Source organism: Notamacropus eugenii, chromosome 5 (genome assembly GCF_028372415.1).
Source record: "Notamacropus eugenii isolate mMacEug1 chromosome 5, mMacEug1.pri_v2, whole genome shotgun sequence".
Lineage (NCBI taxonomy): Eukaryota > Metazoa > Chordata > Mammalia > Diprotodontia > Macropodidae > Notamacropus > Notamacropus eugenii.
This window is the reverse complement of record NC_092876.1, coordinates 171,539,686-171,559,922: the sequence shown is the minus strand read 5'-3', so window position 1 is coordinate 171,559,922 and position 20,237 is coordinate 171,539,686. Positions and strand designations below refer to the sequence as shown.

General features: G+C 38.6%; 2 pseudogenes; both read right to left on the bottom strand.

Annotated features, from left to right (window-relative positions):
* Positions 1-11,126: 11,126 nt before the first annotated feature.
* LOC140507756 (heterogeneous nuclear ribonucleoproteins A2/B1-like) lies at positions 11,127-11,788 on the bottom strand (annotated as a pseudogene).
* A 2,663-nt stretch (positions 11,789-14,451) lies between these two features.
* On the bottom strand, positions 14,452-16,039 carry LOC140507755 (heterogeneous nuclear ribonucleoprotein A3 pseudogene; annotated as a pseudogene).
* Positions 16,040-20,237: the final 4,198 nt, after the last annotated feature.

The window sequence follows — 20,237 nt, the reverse complement described above, 5'->3', positions numbered from 1 at the left end:
TTAGAATAAACCTGATAATTAGCAGAGTAAGTTCTTTTACTGGCAGTGAGCTATCTCAGCTTAGTCAAGGGACAGCTCCTGATTTCACCGAAGGACTAATTACCCAAAGACTCTAGGGAGGTAAACTGGAAATCAGGAACATGTTGGGGGTCTAGCTTTCCATTACAGGTTTCTCTTCTAAAGACTGTTCTCTTTCATTCTGGATTTCTTCCCATAGAGGGTCTGGAGCCATGGGTATTGTTTCTTGAAGCAGATAGAAAGAAGATGTCTCTCTTCCCAAGTTCTCTGCCAAATCTACCCCTTTAGGGTTGAGTCAGTATCATCTTCATCAATCATAGCTTATATAGATGAATAATTGTAAAATAAATACAAAATACATAAAAAGCAACTTCAGAGAGGACCCCAGAAGTAGAGAATTAACAACTGGGAGAGGAGAGATGGAGCCAAGATGGCACAGTAAAGGCAGGGACATGCCTGAACTCTTCCCCAAATCCCTCCAAATACCTTTAAAAATGACTCTAAACAAATTTTAGAGCAGCAGAGCCCACAAAATGATGAGTGAAACAAGTTCCAGCCCAAGTCATCTTGGAAGATCTGTAGGAAAGGTCTTGTGTACTCAGGTGAGAGAGGAATGCAGGTCAGTGCAGACCAGGCCCCAGCAAACAAGGAGCAGGCCCTTGAGGTGAATGAATCACTGGCAACAGTGATGGTTTTCAGATCTCTCAGTTCACAGACACCAAACACAACTTGAAAGGTCAGCAGAAAGGATCTGTTGTACCTGGGTGAGAATGGAGTGCAGGCCAGTGCAGGCTGTTCCAGTACAGTCCCAGGCCCAGGAAACCAGGAGCAGCCCTTGAGAGTAGCTGAATCAGCAGCAGCCCTTGCTGCTTCCAGAGCTCTCAGCCCACAGATGGTCAGAAGGAGATTACATGGATCTTTTTATAGCACTGAGGCAGGACTCTGTTGCTTTGCCCACACTCAGATCCAGGTCACAATCCTGGATGGCAGTTCCATGGTGAGGAGGAGCACGAGCATAGCAGAGCTTTTGACCACAGTGGAGGGTGGACTCTGCTCACAGTTACAGGGCAGAAAAGAGTGCTTGTGGTAGCTCACAGACAAGAGCGCTGGCCCGGAGAGCAGTAACACCTCTCCTTAGGTCATACCATCTTGGAAGAACTGAAAACTTACAGGTCCCTAGAAGTATCTCTGAAAAAAGCTACACAACACCCCTGAAGCTTGAAATAGTGCACTGTCTACCCTGGAATCAAAGCCCTACTTTAACAAAGAGTTAAAAGTCAAGTAATAGGCTGGGAAAATGATCAAACAACAGAAAAAAAACCCTCTGACTATAGAAAGTTACTATGGTGACAAGGAAGATCAAAACACACACTCAAAGAATTTTTGTATTGTCAAATAAAAATATTTTGAGAATATTGTTTATATTTATTTGATTCTTTTTAAATGTCTTCTCCTAGGTATGTTTTATGATGTGCATGATGTGCTTGTATAGTAGTACATGTTGTTGTGTTCGTCCCTCATTGCTGAAGAAGACCGTGCCATCAGAGAAATGATGACATGACTTGCACTTGACTTTGTTTTGAGGGAGGGAGGGCTGTGCAGGTCACTGGCCTCACTTCTCTTCCAACGCCATCTGAATCCAGTGACCTGATATTCGTCAGGATGACTGGAGATGGCCCAGGATGCCCTGGAAAACCTTGAGTCCTTTAGGCCAAGGTCTTTGCAGATACTCACTTAGGGCAACGCCCATTCATTGAATAGGCCAGTTTAAGAAGTAGCCAGGGCATGGCCCCTTTAATGAGGTCAAGAAAAACAAAGACATCAGCCTGGGTGGGAAACAGCAACAGTTACTATTGATAATCACTGTAAAGCTGGGGAGTCCAGGAATCCTTGGCAGGGGCCCATTGGAGTCCCAGTGTCAAATAAACATACACAGATTGAGAGAGTATGCGCAAATTCTTTTTTTTTTTCCTGATAAGAGAACATGATGAAAAAAATAAGAAACTACTATTGCTTTAGAGAATGAGTTGTTTCTAGCCTGGCACAGGTCCAACCTAGATATCTTGAGGTGATTGGCTCTCTAGAGCCAGATGATTATCAAGAAATCTCTTAGGTATTCACCTGGATGTATTCCTATCCAGGCTGACAGGAGCCAGATTTGTTTTCTCCCTCCAAAATATTTAAAATCAACTTTAAAAATAGAAAAAAACCCATACCCCTGAACATCAACAACCAAAAAATTCCTAATTGTAGATTCCTCTTTGCTTATTGGTTGCACACGTACATTTTTGTATCCAAGTGTAATTAGTATATACATAATATTCTAAGTTCTACTATTTTTACTTTAAATTATTTCAATATAGATTTTCCTATATTTCTACATAGTCCACATTTGTCAATCTTTGCTGCCATTTGTGAGTGCATAATATTAATGTGCTAACATCTGTTTAATTGGTGGGCTGAGACAAGATGGCAGAGTAAAGGCAGTGACTCACCTGAGTTCTCCCAAATTTTCCTCCAACCAATATTAAAAATGCTTCTTCAAAATGAATTTTTGAGTGGCAGAAACAACAAAAGGACAGGTTAAAACAATTTTTCAGCCCAAGATAACCTAGGTTGGTGGGAAAAGTCTGTCTCACAAAGGTGAGAGTGGAGTGAAGTCTAGGGCAGGCTTCAAGGCAAGTCAGCAGCAGGTGTTGGAGGGCATAGGCATCAGCAGCCATGGTTTTGGGAACCCTCAGCCTACAGATGTTAAGGGAGTCAGAGCTTACAGGGGATCTTTTTCTAGCACTAGGATCAGGACTGTGTTGCATTACCCATTTCAGAAACATTCTTTTCTTCCCTGGAACTGTGACCAGGATTCCCATTCCTGCTAGTGGATAGCAATTTAGTATTGGACAGAATTGTATAGCAGAGTAGATTAAGAACAGAGTCTTAAAATGTATTTACAGGAAACACACTTGAAGCAGAGGGATACACATGCAGAATAAAGGTAAGGAGCAGGAGCAGAATCTATTATACTCCAGCTGAAGTAAAAAAAAAAAAGCAGAGGTAGCAATCCTGATCTCAGACAAAGCAAAAGCAAAAATAGATCTAATTAAAAGAGATAAGCAGGGAAACTACATCTTGCTAAAAAGCACCAAAGAAAATGAAGTAATACTAATACTAAACATATATATGTACCAAAACCAACAGAAATCATATGATTATCTTAATAGATGCAGACAAAGCTAGAAACACTTGAAAACATAGGAATAAATGGAGTGTTCCTTAAAATGATAAGTAATATCTATCTAAAACCATTAGCAGCATTATCTGTAATGGGAATAAGCTAGAAGCTTTCTCAGTAAGATCAGGGGTGAAGCAAAGATGCCCATTGTCACCACTTTTGATACAGTATTGTACTAGAAATGCTAGCTATAGCAATAAAAGAAAGAAACAAAATGAAAGGAATTAGGACAGGCAATAAGGAAACAAAGCTATCATTCTTTGCAGATGATATGATGGTATATTTGGAGAATCCTGGAGAAACAATGAAGAACTAGTTGAAATAATTAACAACTTTATCCAAGTTGCAGGATGTGAAATAAACCCACATAAATCATAAGTATTTTTATACATTACCAATGAAGTCCAGCAGCAAGACATAGAAAGAGAAATTCTATTTAAAATAATTGTAGACAATATAAAATACTTGGGAAGTCTACCTGCCAAGACAAACCTGGAAACTACATGAACATAGTTATAAAATACTTTTCACACAAATCAAGTTAGACCTAAACAATTAGAAAAATATTAATTATTCATTTGTAGGCCAAACCAATATAATAAAAATGACAATTCTACAAAATTTATTTATTCACTGCAATATCAAACTACCAAAAAATTAGAAAATAATAATGAAAGTATCTGGAAGAACAGCAGGTCAAGAATATTAAGACAATTGATGAAAAAATGTGAAGGAAGGTGGCTTAGCTGTATCAGATCTCAAATTGTATTACAAAGTGGTCATTCTCAAAACAATCTGGTATTGGCTAAGAAATAGAGTGGTGGATCAGTGGAATAGATTAGGTACATAATACACAGTAATAAATTACCATAGTAATTTAGTGTTGGATAAACCCAAAGACTCAATCTTTTGGAACAAGAACTCATTATTTGACATAAACTACTGGGAAGACTGGAAACTGGTTTGGCAGAAACTATGTCTAGACCTACATCTCACACTGTGTACTAAAATAAGCTCAAAAATGAATACTTGATTTAGACATAAAGGGTGATATTATTAGCAAATTAGGGGGAGCATGGAATAGTTTATCGTTTAGTTCTCTGGATAAGGGAAGAATTTATGATCAAACAAGAGATAGGAAGCATTAAAGGATGTAAAATGGACAATTTTGATTACATTGAATTAAAAAGATTTTGCACAAACAAAACCATTGCAGCCATGCCTAGAAGGAAAGCAGAAAATTGACCAAAATTTTTTTTACAGCAAGTTTTTCCTTATTAAAGCCTCATTTATCAAATATATAGAGAACTGAGTCAAATTTATAAGAATACATCATTCCCCAATTGAGAAATAGTCAAAGGATATGAACAGGCAGTTTTCAAATGAAGAAAGCAAAGCTATCTATAGTCATATAAAAAAATGTTCCAAATCACTATTGATTAGAGGAATGCAAGTTGAAACAACTCTACCGTTCCACCCCACACCTATGAGATTGGCTAATGTGACAAAAAAAGGCAAATGACAAATGTTGAAGGGCATGTGGGGAAATTGGGACACTAATGCACAGTTGGTGGAGTAGGAAATTAGTTCAGTAGTTCTGGAGAGCAATTTGGAACTATGCCTGAAAGGCTATAAAACTGTGTGTACTCTTTGATGCAGCAATAGCATTACAAGGTCTGCATTTCAAAGAGATAAAAAAAAAAAAAAAGGAAAAGGACCTATATATGAAAGTATTTATAGCAGTTCTTTTTGTGATGGTAAAGAATTGGAAATTGAGGGGATGCCCATCAATTGGGGAATGGCTAAACAAGCTATGATATATGACTGTAATGAACTACTATTGTGCTATAAGAAATGACAAGTAATTTTATTAATTAAGAAGCTCACTTTTGATAGATAATATACATTTATTAAATGTATTAGTGTGTGTTTTATAATGTACTTCCCCCTTTCTCTCTACTCCCCTGCTGACAATTGCATACTTAAAAAGAATACCTTTTTAAAAAGGTATTTAAAAAAAGAATTTTTAAGACAATGTGTACCATAAATGACTATTTAAGAATACAAATTAAGAAGGTTGCAAAGCATGGGCACATATGTTTATTTTCAGAATGGTGTTCTTAACAAAAAATAAAGGCTTTATTATTTACATTAAAAAAAAGAAAGAAATGACAAACAAGATGCTTTCAGAAAAACATGGAAAGATTTAAATAAACTGATGCAAAGTGAAGTGAACATGAATGAGAATGAGAACAATGTATACAGTAACAGTAATGTCATAAAATGATCAACTGTGCATGGCTTAGCTATTCTCAGCAAAATAGGGATCTAACACAATTTCAAGGATTCATGATGGAAAATGCTATCCACCTCCAGAGAAAAAACTAATGGTGTCTCTCTGCAGCTCAAGACATACTTAAAAAACAAAAAAAACCTTTCTCTTTTCTTTTTTTTGTCTGTATTTACTTTCTTGTTGTTGTTCAGTCCTTTCAGTTATGACCAATTTTTTTGTGACCCCTTTTGGGATTTTCTTGGCAAAGATACCTGGAATGGTTTGCCATTTCCTTCTCTAGGTCATTTTACAGATAGGGAAACTGATGCAAAGAGGACTAAGTGAACTGACCAGGGTCATACAGCTAATAAATATCTAATAAGTGTTTTCTTTTACAACATGACTAATATGAAAACATGTTTTGCATGATTGCATATGTATAACCTATATCAAATCTCTTGCCTTCTCAATGAGGGGGGAAAGGAGAGAGAGAGAGAAAGAGAGAGAGAGAGAGAGAGAGAGACAGAGACAGAGACAGAGACAGAGACAGAGACAGAGAGACAGAGAATTTAGAGCTCAAAATTAAACATAAAGAATGTTAAAAATTTTTACATGTAATTGGAAAAAAAATATTAAAAAAGTAATGTTTAATTAATCATCCCCCAAACAAGCAACATATTTAAACTATCCTCTGGAAGAATGCAGCGATTAATCCAAAGAGAAGCTGTTACCTCAATTTCTTCCAGTATACAATTAGCAGGGCCAAGAGGCATAGGTACAACTAGATGAGTGCAAGGCATATAGCTGAATGAAGCACAACTCTGAAAGGATTGCAGAAGTGTCTTTATGTCAGTTTCCTTGTCACTTCATTGTGACTACACTTTGTTGTTTAATAGTGCTGTGGTCATGCTCCTCCTAAGAGGTTGTTGATGGTGAGAACCATATCTCTTAATTCTTGGCTTTCTCCTCACAATCTATAGTGTAGTATTTCCCAAAAAGCATAGCAAAGAATTACAGAATATCAGATTTGGAAGGAACCTAAGATGCAGACTACTCCAACTTGCATCAAAATAAAGACCATTTCTACAATGTGCTTCAAGACTTACATGGAAATCCCATTACTTCCAAAGGTAGCCCATTATACCCTTGGCTCTGTAACTATTTTCCCTAACATCATGCCTATTGTTTTCAATAACAAACCCCTAAATCTGAAATAGTTCTAGAAAGAAAGACATTTTTTAAATTTATCTCCAGCATTCTTAGAGAGTTACTAAGGTCAGGATCACATTTTTGGTTCAAACAATCTCTAGTCACATAAAGTTAGGTTTAAACAGACTAATAATTAAAAGTCTTCTAAACAATATCATGAAGCATTTTTCACATGTCTAAATCTGTCTCTGAAACTTCCACTTATTGCTCTTGGTCTCTGGCAATAAGCAAACATGTCCACATGTCATTTTCTCCTCTACTTGAAGATTGCTATCATTAGTCTTTTATTATCCAAGCTAAATATCCCCAGATCCTTCAACTGATCCCTATTTAACATGATCTCAAGGCCCGCCACCATTAAGATCCTCCTCCTCTAGGCTCTCTTTACCTTATTGATGTTCTAATATTTTGATTCCAGAACCAATTTGCTTTGATCAGAGTAGGAGAGGACAATAACTTCTTTGGCCCTGAATGCTATTATGCACCTTTTAACACTCCAAGATTGCTATAGCTTTTTTTTGTATTTTACCAAGCTTTGTTGCTGTTGTTCATCTGTGTCTGAACTCCATGGACCATGCTGTCCATGAGGTTTTCATGGCAAACACAAGGGAGCAATTTTCCATTTCCTTCTCCAAATGGATTAAGGCAAAGAGAGATTAAGTGACTTGCCCAGAGTTACATAGCTAGTAAGTGTCTGAGGCTAGATTTGAACTCAGGTCTTCCTGACTACAGGCCTAGTCCTCTATCCACTGGGCCACTTAAAATCTATCAAAAGCCTCAGAACTTTTCCAAATGAATGCTGGCTAGCTAAGTCTCCTTTATCTTGTATTTGTGAAGTTGAAGTCTATAAATTCTTACTAGATTTGTCCCAATAGCCTGTTGAGATCTTTCTTTCGTGTCATGAAGACCAATTTGTACATTGTTTTCATCGCGGTTTTAGCTTCACTTCTTTTTTTAAATTAAAAAAAAAAATTTCTAAAACTTAAATATACAAGAAAAGAAAAAGAAACATTACAAACTTAAATATTAACATTTAAATACAAAATAAGAAAAGAAAAAATGTCATGTGGAAGCAGAATGCAAGAGAGGATTCCAAATATATAGCAATAAATTTTCATCTCAAGAAAGCATATGTAATAAATACCATGTGTTATGTTGAGAGCTGTACATCTTTGTGTCCTTTTAAGTTTTCTTTTGTTCTCTGCTCTATATTTTTTAGTTTGTTTTTTCCCCTTTCTTCCCCCCAGGCTACAATTAAACATGGATATATTTAGATACACATACATTTATACTTAACGCATATACTTAGATAAACATACATACATAATACATATATACTTATATAAACATATACTTTCCCTACAAATTCTACTCCTGATCTTTGTTTTGTGTGTTACTCTTATTTCCTATCCCTCCTGACTCTCCTTCCCTTCTGCCTGCTACCTTTGCTTCCTATTACTGGACCTACCCCTCCCTCCCAGGATCCCTCCTTTATCCTCCCACTCCCATAAATCTAAATCTCCTTCAATACCCCCCTCAACCTCTTTCTTCACCCTCTCCTCTAGAGATTCCTCCCTTATCCTTTCCCCACTCCCTATCCCCTTAGTATTCTATTTCTTTCGGAATTTGAAAGACTTTTATACACTTGTAGATATATATGTATTGTTCCCTCTTGAACCTATTCCCAATGAAAGTAGGTTACCAGAACAAGAACAGCTGCCAATAGAGGGCATTTTGATAGAGGGGGTTTCATATACCAAAGAAATCATAGGTCTAGATGAAACAACAATAACAAAAACAAAATTCAGCATTCTTATTTCCCAAACAAGTGAAAAAGCTTGCCTATTGTAAGGGTAATTTAAATGAGGAGATCTTTCCCATTCATTAATAGGCCCATGTGACCTGCCTGGGTCACATAGAAGTCTGAGTCACATGGAGTCTGTGGTGGGAGAAGTTAGCTGAATGGGTGGAACAGGAAGAGGCAGAGCCAGAGCAGAGCTGAGAGGAAGTTAGTCATGAGAGTAGTCAGAGCTAGGCAGGATGCAGGCTTCTGGTCAGGGTGAGTGAAAGAGCTTGTTTAGGATTTTGTGTAAGGGAGCCTGTTTGTGATTTGTTTGATGGAGCTGGTTTGTGGGAAGCTAGTAGAGCTAGACTTGGGGATGGTGTTGTTCTCTGCATTATTATTGTGTATAGTTTTTTGTTACTGTGATGGATTTGGCTTTCTGGTGTCTGAATAAATGTTTTGGTTCTGTCTTCCATGTGGAGAGTCTGTTGTATTTAGGGATTCAGAATTGCTCTGGGATATTCATGGCTGCTGTAGGAGCTGTGAATATTGCATTGGCACTACACCTATCCATACTTATTGTATGAAATTTTATCTTTTGGGGCTTTAATTTCATTATCGGTAAAAAAGAAAAGTCTGACTAGATAATTTCTAACCTCCCTTCCAATTCTAAGATTTTGTGTGTATAAGAAATGCTTTTTTTTCTTGGCTCATCAAAATAATGTTTAATAGAGCCTTAGTCTGGCATTCAATCCTGCGCAACACAATATGGTTTAGCCATATTGTTAGGCTGGTAAATGTATCTCTGGGAACGAAGGCATATCAGCCTTCCTGACCTTTATTTATCCTTTTCTCTGCCCTTATGTGACTCCTTGTCCTTAAACTCCCTCTGTTCAAGCCTTAAGAGACATTCCTTTGGAAAATGGGTAGAAGAATGTGGTGGATGGTGCAGCGTCTTATCTTGACTTGAAGTAGAGTTACATGGATAAAACCCAAAACTGCTCTTGTTTTTTTTGTCTAAAGATTGTAGAGCTATTCACTCTTGAACATATTCATTCATATGTAAAAAAAAATTTCACACATTGGCATATGGTAGTTCATGTGTTTGATTTATTCTATGATCAACCAGTCAGTCAATGAATAAATATTTATTACTTGCATACTATATTCCAGCACTGTGCTGAGTAAGACCTCAGGAGACAAAGAAGGGCAAAAACTGACTTCAAGACTTACAGTCTAATGAAAAAATTACTACACAAAAAAGTACATACAGGATGTAGAATAGATAGAAAGTAAACTTAGAGAAGGCTCTAGCAACTGGGGAGACTAGAAAAGGCCTTCTGTGTAAAGTGGTTTTTGAGCTGAATCTTTTAGGAAATCAGGAAATTTAAAGAGGTGGAGATAAGAATGTAGAGCAGTTCAGGAATGGGGGACCACCAGGGTAAAGGCATGGAGATGGGAGATGAAATGCCAACAAGTAAGTCAATATGTCTGGCTCAAAGTCATTGTCAAAACTAGTAGCTCAATGCGTATCAATGGCACTTCATACTGGCAAGATCTTTGAGCTAAGCTTAATCCAGATTCCTAGAAGGTCAGATATTAATATATTAAAAAAAAGTTATTATAGATATCTTTTGTTTCTTACATCATCATAGTTATCTCCAGTATCCTTTGTCTCCTCACTCCCAGAGAGTCATTGCATATAACAAAAATATTTTTTAAAATAGGAAAACAAATAATCATAACTTATCAATACATTGAAAAAGTCTGAAAACATGCAAGGTATAATACCTGTGGACTTCCCACCTCCAAAGAGGAGGGTTGGGGATGTCTTCTCATATCTCTTCATTTTAATCAAGTTTGATCTTTATAGTTTAGTTACATTAAAGTTATGAGAGTTGTGTTTATTTTTTGTCTGTCTTTAATATAGTTTTCTTTTTAAGCTATGATTCCACTTCCACCTTTTCAACTGTAAATATTGTAAAGTCTCTAAATGTTCCTTCAGTCACTTTAGCTTATTTTCTTTTAAGGTGGACTTATTCCCAATTGCTCCTTTCCATCTATCTCCAATTCTTTCCTTCTGTTCCCTGGGAGTTTTGTTTATTAGCTCTTTTTATTCTTGCTTTTATCTGGTTATTTGATTCTCTCCCCCTTTTATTCTTTTTAGTTAGTCAAGAAGATTCCCTCTTCCTCTCCTTCCCTTCAACTAGTTCTGTTCATTAGTTTTAAAAATTTCATTTTTGCACCCCTTTTCAGAGAGGGTTTCTCTCACTCTCTTCAGTATCTATCCTCTTTTTCTTTTCTTTCTTTTTTTTTTGAAAAGTTCATCATTTCTTAACTTTTTATTCCTGATATCACTATCACAATTTATAGGGTAATATACTTGTTGTAAAAAAAATAAAAAGAAAAGACAAAGCCACAACAGATAAATGACTCCAGGAATGTATATCTAATTGACACTATATTGCATTAATCAATAGCTGCACTTTTTGTGAACTGGCTATGACAGTCTTGAACAAGAAGAGTTTCCTGTTTAAGCTGCAGTGACTATGCATCATTATTCTCTGATTATGGATCATTGTTCCTTCTGTGGCAGATTTTTACAGTTCCTCTAATGCATTTGGGACAACTGTCTGAAAGTATCCTGCAGCTTTCCTGAAAAATCCTTGTTCTCTCTCCTGCTAAGAACTGTAGCCCTCTTCTGTTGAGTTTTTAGAACCTTCTGCTACCATATCCACCACTTCCATCACCAGATCCATAAGGGCTGCCTGAGTTTCTTCCACCAAAACTACCTCCTTTAATGTCTCCATAATTTGATTGCTGTTGCCCATTATAATTTCCAAAATCATTATAGTTCCTACTGCCACCAAGGTTAACACCAACAAAATTTCTTTCTTCATTGTAACCATCATATCCTCCTCCACTACCACTATATCTACCACCTTAGTTTCCATATCCAGGTCCACCACCACCATCATAATCCCCTCAACCAGGACCGCCTATATAGTTGCCACCATTGCCACCAAATCCATTATATCCACCATTTCCATCTCCATAACTGCTTCTGCTGCCACCACCATCACCACCACCACCACCACCTCTTCCACCAAAGTTTCCTCCACCAGCTTCAAGGTTTTCTCCTCCACCCATAAAAATGGCCTTAGTCACCTTCACAGCCTCTTTGTGAGCCATCAGGATGCATCTCTTTCTTTGAAAGGGCCTTTTTCACTTCACAGTTATGCCCATTAATAGTATGATATTTCTTTTTTTCCCCAATTTATTTATTTATTTTTAATTTTCAGCATTCATTTCCACAAGATTTTGAGTTTCAAATTTTCTCCCCATCTCCCCCTTCCCCCACACCAAAATACCATGCATTCTGATTACCCCTTCCCCCAATCTACCCTCCCTTCTATCACACCCCTCCCTTCCCTTATCCCCATCTTCTCTCTTTTCTTGTAGGACAAGATAGATTTGTATACCCCATTACCTGTATTTCTTATTTCTTAGTTACATGCAAAAACAATTCTCAACATTCGTTCCTAAAACTTTGAGTTCTAACTTCTCTTCCTTCCTCCCTCTCCACTCATCCCCACTGAAAAGGCAAGCAATTCCATATAGGCTATATATGTGTAGTTTTGCTAAAACTTCCATAATAGTCATGTTGTGAAAGACTGTATTTCCCTCCATCCTATCCTGCCCCCCATTTATTCTATTCTCTCTTTTGACCTTATCTCTCCCCCAAAGTGTTTACTTCTAATTACCCCCCTCCTCTCATTTGCCCTCCCTTCTATCATCTCCCCCACCCCCTACTTATCCCCTTCTCCCCTACTTTCCTGTAGTGTAAGACAGATTTTCATACCAAATTGAATGCGCATGTTATTCCCTCCTTAAGGCAAATGTGATGAGAGTGAGCTTCACTTTTTCCCTCTCACCTCCCCCTTTTCCCCTCCATTTAAAAAGCTTTTTCGTGCTTTTATGAGAGATAATTTGCCCCATTCCATTTCTCCCTTTCTCCTCCCAATATATTCCTCTCTCACCCCTTAATTTCATTTTTTTACATATCACTTTTTCATATTCCACTCACCCTGTGCCCTCTGCCTATATGTGTGTGTGTGTGTGTGTGTGTGTGTGTGTGTGTGTGTGTAATCCCTCCCACTACCCAAATACTGAGAAAAGTTTCAAGAGTTACAAATATTATCTTCTCAGGTAGGAATGTAAACAGTTCAGCTTTAGTAAGTCCCTTATGATTTCTCTTTTCTGTTTACCTTTTCATGCTTCTCTTGATTCTTGTGTTTGAAAGTCAAACTTTCTATTCACTTCTGGTCTTTTTATCAAGAATTCTTGAAAGTCCTCTCTTTCATTGAATGACCATTTTTTCCCTTGAAGTATTATACTCAGTTTTGCTGGGTAGGTGATTCTTGGTTTTAATCCTAGTTCGTTTGACTTCTGGAATATCATATTCCAAGTCCTTTGAACCCTTAATGTAGAAGCTGCCAGATTCTGTGTTATCCTGATTGCATTTCCACAGTACTCAAATTGTTTCTTTCAAGCTGCTTGCAATATTTTCTCCTTGACCTGGGAACTCTGGAATTTGGCTACAATATTCCTAGGAGTTTTTCTTTTCAGATCTCTTTCAAGAGGTGATCAGTGAAATCTTTCAATATTTATTTTACCCTCTGGTTCCAGAATATCAGGGCAGTTTTCCTTGATAATTTCATGAAAGATGATGTCTAGGCTCTTTTTTGATCATGGCTTTCAGGTAGTCCCATAATTTTTAAATTGTTTCTCCTGGTTCTATTTTCCAGGTCAGTTGTTTTTCCAACGAGATATTTCACATTGTCTTCTATTTTTTCATTCTTTTCATTTTGTTTTGTAATTTCTTGGTTTCTCATAAAGTCATTAGCTTCCATCTGCTCCATTCTAAATTTTAAAGAACCATTTTCTTCAGTGAGCTCTTGAACCTCCTTTTCTATTTGGCTAATTCTGTTCTTTAAAACATTCTTCTCCTTGGCTTTTTGGGCTGCTTTCCCATTTGTGTTTGTCTATTTTTAAAGGTGTTATTTTCTTCAGCATTTTTTTGGGTCTCCTTTAGCAAGTTGTTGACTTGTTTTTCATGATTTTCTTGCATCTCTCTCATTTCTCTTCCCAATTTTTCCTCCACCTCTCTTACTTGATTTTCAAAATCCTTTTTGAGCTCTTTCTGGTCTAAGACCATTGCATGTTTATTTTGGAGGTTTTGGATGCATAAGCCTTGACTTTTAGGTCTTCCTCTGATGGTATGCATTGTTCTTCCTCATCTGAAAGGATGGAAGAAAATACCTGCTCACCAAGAAAGTAACCTTCTATTGTCTTATTCTTTTTCCATTTTGGGGGGCATTTTCCCAGCCAGTTACTTGACTTTTGAGTTCTTTATCAAGAGAAGGGTATACTTTGGGGACCTGTAAGTTCTCAGTTCCTCCAAAGTGGCACAATCAAGGGAGGAGTTTACTCCTCTCCTGGCCTGCACTCTGGTCTGTGAATGGGATTCCCTCTCCAGAACCTCCACCAGCTTCACCACACCAGCGAGCACTTCTCCTCACCCCAGGGCTGCCACTCAGAGCTGAGATCCAGATCAGCTATTTTGCCTTTAGGCCAGGGCTCCAACAATGGAAGCTGCAGTTGCCTGGGGCTGGTCTAGAGTGTTGCGTTCCCATGTCACCTAGGTGAAAGAACTTTCTCACTGACCTTTGAAGCTGTCTTTGGCATTTGTGAGTTGAGGGATCTGGGACCTGCAGCTGCTGCCTGTGACACCTTGAAGCCTGCCCCAGTCCTGTCCTTGCCATGGTGTGGCCAAGGCTGAGCTGTGCTCTGCTCTGTGCCCAGTGTGATAGACCTTTCCTGTCGGCCTTCCAGGCTGCCTTGGGCCGAAAATCTCGTTCACTCTGTCGTTTTGTGGCTTCTGCTGCTCTAGAATTTGTTTAGACTTATTTTTTGCAAGTATTTTATGGGCTGTGGGAGGAAAGTTTCTAGAGGTGCATCCTTCTACTCTGCCATCTTGGCTTCGCCCCCAATTTTGTCAACTGTATCATGAATATCAAGTTACATCAAGTAATATACAAGTTAGAAGCAAATCCTCTTTTTTCCTCTCTGTCAATCTTCCATAACTTCTATAGTTTCGATCTTGCCATACTTTTCAAAGTAGTCTCTTAAATTTTATTCTTCTCTATCTTCTTTAATACCACTGACGAAAATTTTCTTCATAGTTAGATGTACACTAGGTTTTACAGAATCTTCTCTAGAAAGAGTTCTCTGTGGTTCCACTATTTGCCTATCAACCTTATGTAGCTAAGCACAAATTACTGCATCTAACTCTTCTACACAAGTATAAGTCATGAAACCAAAGCCTCTGGAATGTTTTCTTTGGGGACTGCACAATCTGTGAGAGTGCCCCATTTTTCAAGTGTTCTCTTCAGCTACCATCCATAATTTCAAAGCTTAAGCCACCAATAAAGAGTTTTCTCAACTGCTCTGGTTCCTCCTCCTTGCAGTCGTGGCAACCAGCTATTGGAGTCTGACTTGGGGCTATCCTCTTTTTCTCTCTACTCTAGATCTTCCTTCTCTGATTGATAACCCCTATAATTATCTAGTCTCTTTCTATTCTTTGTATTTTTCATGTATCAAAACTTTTAAGGTACTGGGCTCTCTCCTCTGAACAGTTTCTGCCACTGTCTTGTTGAACTTCTCCTCAGATTCCTCTTACTGTGCTTCACTCCCAAAACAAAGACAATTCTTGCAGATGACATGGCCCTATGTTAGGAACTCCTCCCCCCACATCCTTGATTATGTAGGCTTACACTGTTCTGTACCCTCCCCTTGTTACCTTCCTTTCTCTCTTTGCCTCAAAAATCTCCTCCCTGGGGCCATGCCTTCCCCACACTTTTGGGTTCCACTTGCTTCAAAGACTTTTAACTCCCTACCTCCACAAAGTAGAACAAGGGGTATTTTTCGAGTACCAAATCCCTCAGACCACACCTAGCACAAGGTCCCTGTTTCCCTTCACAAAACATCTTTCTTCATGCTTAGGAAACTCCTTCAGTGGAACCCCTTCCACCTAGGAAGTAGCAAGGCCTCCTTCCTTGCCCAGTTCTTTTCAATCCTTCCTCCCTCCTCCTCATGCCCTTCCTTGCAGACTCTGCTCTTACTAGAATCACAGGAGTTATCTTTCCTCCTCATTATTAGCTCTTGATTTAACCCATGCATATCCTACACTGCCCTCAGCCCCCCTGCTTCCCTCCCTTCCTTTCATTTGCCTTCCCATTTTGTAATGTCCCAAACAACAAAAACAAAGCATTGATTCATCTGTAGGCTGGGCATCATCAGGTTCTTTCCATAATGCAGAGCATTATTAATGTAAGCTTGCCTCTTCACTGTTATCTCCATTTGACTTCTGCCTTCACTCCTATCTCTAAATGCACACTTAGAAAGAAATATCTTACTGGTTTCTCTGCTGCTCTTCTGTTACTATTGCTGGCCTTGGCTGCTGCATTTGTTCACCTTTCCTGCATTTTTGTGATCTGGGGTGCTTGAGCAATAATTTTTTGAGATCTGGTTTTCTTTCTAAGAAAGTATCAAATGCTTCTTTATTACTGAATGTGCATTTTTTATTGGGGTTCAACTCAAGTTTTCGGGTCACCTTGAGCATCCTGAACCTCATTATTGTGCAGAACACATTATTCCATTCCCACCTGTGTTTTCTGGTGGGTACAGAATAGTCTTGTGTTGGAGTTTCCTTTCTTCCATATTTAAAAGTTGTTCTCCTTATCACTGGCAGAATTTGTTTCTGAATTGAATTATTAAATTTAACCACTATGTTGGAGTTTTCAGCCTTGGATTTCTTTTTCTGGAGATGATCAATGAATACTTTCAATTGATATTTCATTTTCTATGTTTGGAAGTTCTGGGCAGTTCTGTATATAATTTCCTGCATTATGGTGTTAAGGTTTTTTGTCTTGTTATGTCCTTCTGAGAGATTGATGATTCTTAGATTGTCTCTGCACATTCTGTCTTTGAGATCATTATGTTTTGTTTGGATAGTGAGCATATTTTCTTCTAATATTTTTTTTTGCTTCTTTTCTATATTGTCCTATACTTCTTTGTATCTGCATTTCCAATCTATTGTTCTCCCTTTTGGTTTTTTGGTGAGAACTGCCATTGCAGATTTCAATTTTTCTATTCTGTCTATTATTTTTGCTGTTTGGGCTTAAATTCTGTGTTCGTAATTCTCACTTCTCTTTTTACCCACTCAGGAACGGTATATTTTGGTTTCATATTCACCTCACATGATACAGATTCCTCTGTTTGATCAAGTGTTGGATCATTTTCCTTTGTTTTGCAGTATTTATTCATAAGATGCCTCAAATAATTTACTAGATCTAGGGGTCATATTTCCTTCTACTGTTATTGTTTTCTGTATCGATTTTTCTGCTTATATTTCAGGTCTTTTAGTTTTCTTTCTGAGATCTTTGGTAATTTGAGTCTTTACACTGGCCCCCCTCCCCCCCTTTTATTTTCCTCTATAGCTCACTTTCTGATTCTCCTCTGAAAATGGTTTCCTTGGAGGCTGAGTCTCAAAGGCTCTCCCCCTCTCCCACACTGGGCAAGTCATAACTCACTTTTAGGGGGAAAAGAATTGACCCCAGCTGAGTTCTTGCCCTCAGGCTTAGTGGAGTGCTGAACAACCTTTTCCCTCCCCTACACATCACTATACCTTACACACATCGTGGCCTATTGCTCCCTCTGTTCCTGTTCTCTAGCTTAGCCCTGGCAGTTCAGAGAGCTTCCATGCTGGTTATGGGATTGATTTCTGTAGTTTGAGTCTCTGAGGCTCTGGGAGGAGGAGTGGATGGGTTTTAGGATTGGTCTCTGTTTCAGTTCAGACACAGTCCTGCTTTCTGGTTCTCCTGAAGGGATCTTTTGTAGCACAGACCTTGACCCATTGTGACATAGGCTATCTGTCTTGGCCCCAACAACCCTCCTTAGCCTGTACAGTAGTACTGCCATCACCTCAGCTGTCTGTAGTGGTTCAAGTGAATTTCTGCAGTCTAAAACTGGGATCTCCATGGCACTGGAGAGAGGAGGGGGAGGCCTGGGGAATGGAGTTGGGTTTTGTTGTAAGCCCCAAACCATGTATCTGATCCTTGGGTTGACTAATGCAGGCTTGATGCTGGCAGCTTGGGAGGTGAGGGAGGGGTGTTGAATGAGCCCAGGGTAGGTATCAGTTCATGAATTTTTTTTTAAACTTTATTTTATATTCCAGGTGTTTTAAGTCATGGAAACAACTGAAATTGCTTTATCTATAGTGCATAATTTGTTTTGGAGATGGAAGGGATCAGAAAAAATGTCTACTCCTCCTTCTTACTGATCACATGACCTGAAAGTTAGATACTAGAATATTTTAATTGCATATCATCTTTTCATGTAGGATGATGAGCAAGGGAATCCTTGATTTGCCAAACTGGGATAATTCCCATGGAGTTAGATCTTTAATCTAATTCTTTGTTGAGGAACATATACCTTGTTGAAATGACACAGGGAACTTCTAAGATTCCCCCGGGGACTGGGGTTGGGTAGTTTTCATCAAAAATGATTGATGACGGAGAGTCAGCAAGGATAGACTCTTGTTGAGAAATCTCCCTACTTTAGTCTGTAAGAACATGGGAGATAACTCTGCAGCTCTCTTTTTGACCCTTCTTTCTTGGGATAGGGAGAGGATTTCTTTATCCTTCCTTCCTCCCTACCCAACCTCAGTGGCAATGGTGGCCTGTAGCACAAGCACACAACAACAGAAACCTATTTTCAGAGGTGGATATGAGACTATACCTTGAGACTTAGGCTGCCTTCTTCTGCCTTTTTGTTTCCTTCACTGAGTACTGGTCAACAACTAGTATTCCTGAGAAGTGGATGCTTTCTGCTTTAGCAGTTACCTCAGAGAAGTTTGGAGGTTTCAGAGAAAAGAGAGGAGGATTTGTTTAATATCCTGGTTTTTAGAGAAGATATCCACTAACAGGATCATCCTATACCTGAAAGACTAAAGAAAGCTGCCATGCTTTCACTGGTCAGTAGATCTGGGTCTTGTCAGTTGTTAGGACAGTACAGTTCCAGGTAAGTGCAACATATCTGAAAATGGTTCTGAAAAAAACAAACCCAACTTATCTTTACTTTTCATGGGGGGCATAATGACTCATTGAGATGTTTTATGTCTTTCTTCTTGTACCTCTCAATCTTCTGGGTCTTAAAACATTTTGGGGGGGTTGAAGTAAAGGCTGTTCATACTTGATATCTGTTATACATTGGGTTGTTGTTGTGTTTGGCCTTTATTCTCGAAGAGGACCATGGCATCAAGATGATGACACAACTTGCAGCTGACTTTGATTTTTGAGTGAGGGAATGCTGTGCAAGGTCACCAACCTCACCTTCTTCTCCTGAACCATCTGGGTCCAGTGGCCTGACATTCATCAGGATGACTGGAGAGGGTCCAGGAATATAGGACCCTGGCCCTTTCAGGTTAAGGTCTTATCACATTCTCACTTTGAGTGAGATACATGAGTACTTTTCTAGGAAGGGATCCTGTGATCTCTAACCATACCTAAGTTTTTAAAGAGATTTCTTTGGAAGGTTTACTCTGGAGTAGGGACAGAGTTAGAGAGAAAATCTGACCCTTGGGATTAAGCCCCCCAGCAGTCAACCTGGCTGTGTGAGCTGAGTCCCTAATAGGGGCTCCCTGAGCTATGGGGTACATTAAAAGGAAATATATCCTACATATCAAAACAGATAATTGTAAAAAGCACTTAGCACAATGCTTAGCACATAGTGTTATATAAATGCTTATTTCCTTTCTCTAATCTTATGATCTTATATTGTGTTAACAGTAGTTAGCATTTATAAAGCACTTTAAGGTTTGTTCAAAATCCTGACAATTATTTTATTCTTACAAGCACCATGGGAGGTAGATACTATTATTATCCCCATTTCACAGCCAAGAAAACTGAGGCTAAATGACTTGCCCAGTTGTCAGGAACTGGATTTGAACCCACATCTTTCTGACTCCAGTTCCAGCACTCTGTCCATTGTGCCACCTAGCTGCCTATGACTAGAACCATAGTGTCCAGACTGAGTAAGGTTATAATTCCATTCCACTCTTCGCTGATCTAATCATATGTAGAGTACCATGTACCCCTCTGAGCATCACATTTTAGGACAGACATTGACAAACATCCAGAAGGTGGTGGCCAAAAAGGTGAGAAAACTGGAAACCAAACTATGGGTTGAAGGAACTAAGGATAGCCTGCAGAAAAGGAGATCTGGGGTAGACACTTTAGTGACATGTTGAAGAGGGGTTAGATTGTTCTGCTTAGCTGGAGAGAGAAGAACTGGAGCTCTCCTTGGGTGAAAGTTGTGGAAAGGTTGCTTTCAGATGGATAGAAGGAAAAATTCCCTGTTAAAGCTACCTGCAAATAGAAGGGGTAATGGGGAAGTGGGAAGAGGGATAAGGGACTGTTGTCTACTGTGTGCCAGGCACTTCATAAATATTATCTCCCAATAACCCTGTGAGGTAGGTACTGTTATTATCCCTATTTTACGACTGAGGAAACAGAGATAGAAAGAGGTGAAATGACTTGCCTTAGGGTCACATCCTCAGCTGGGATTTGAACTTAGGTCTTCCTGACTCTAGGCCCAGAACTCTA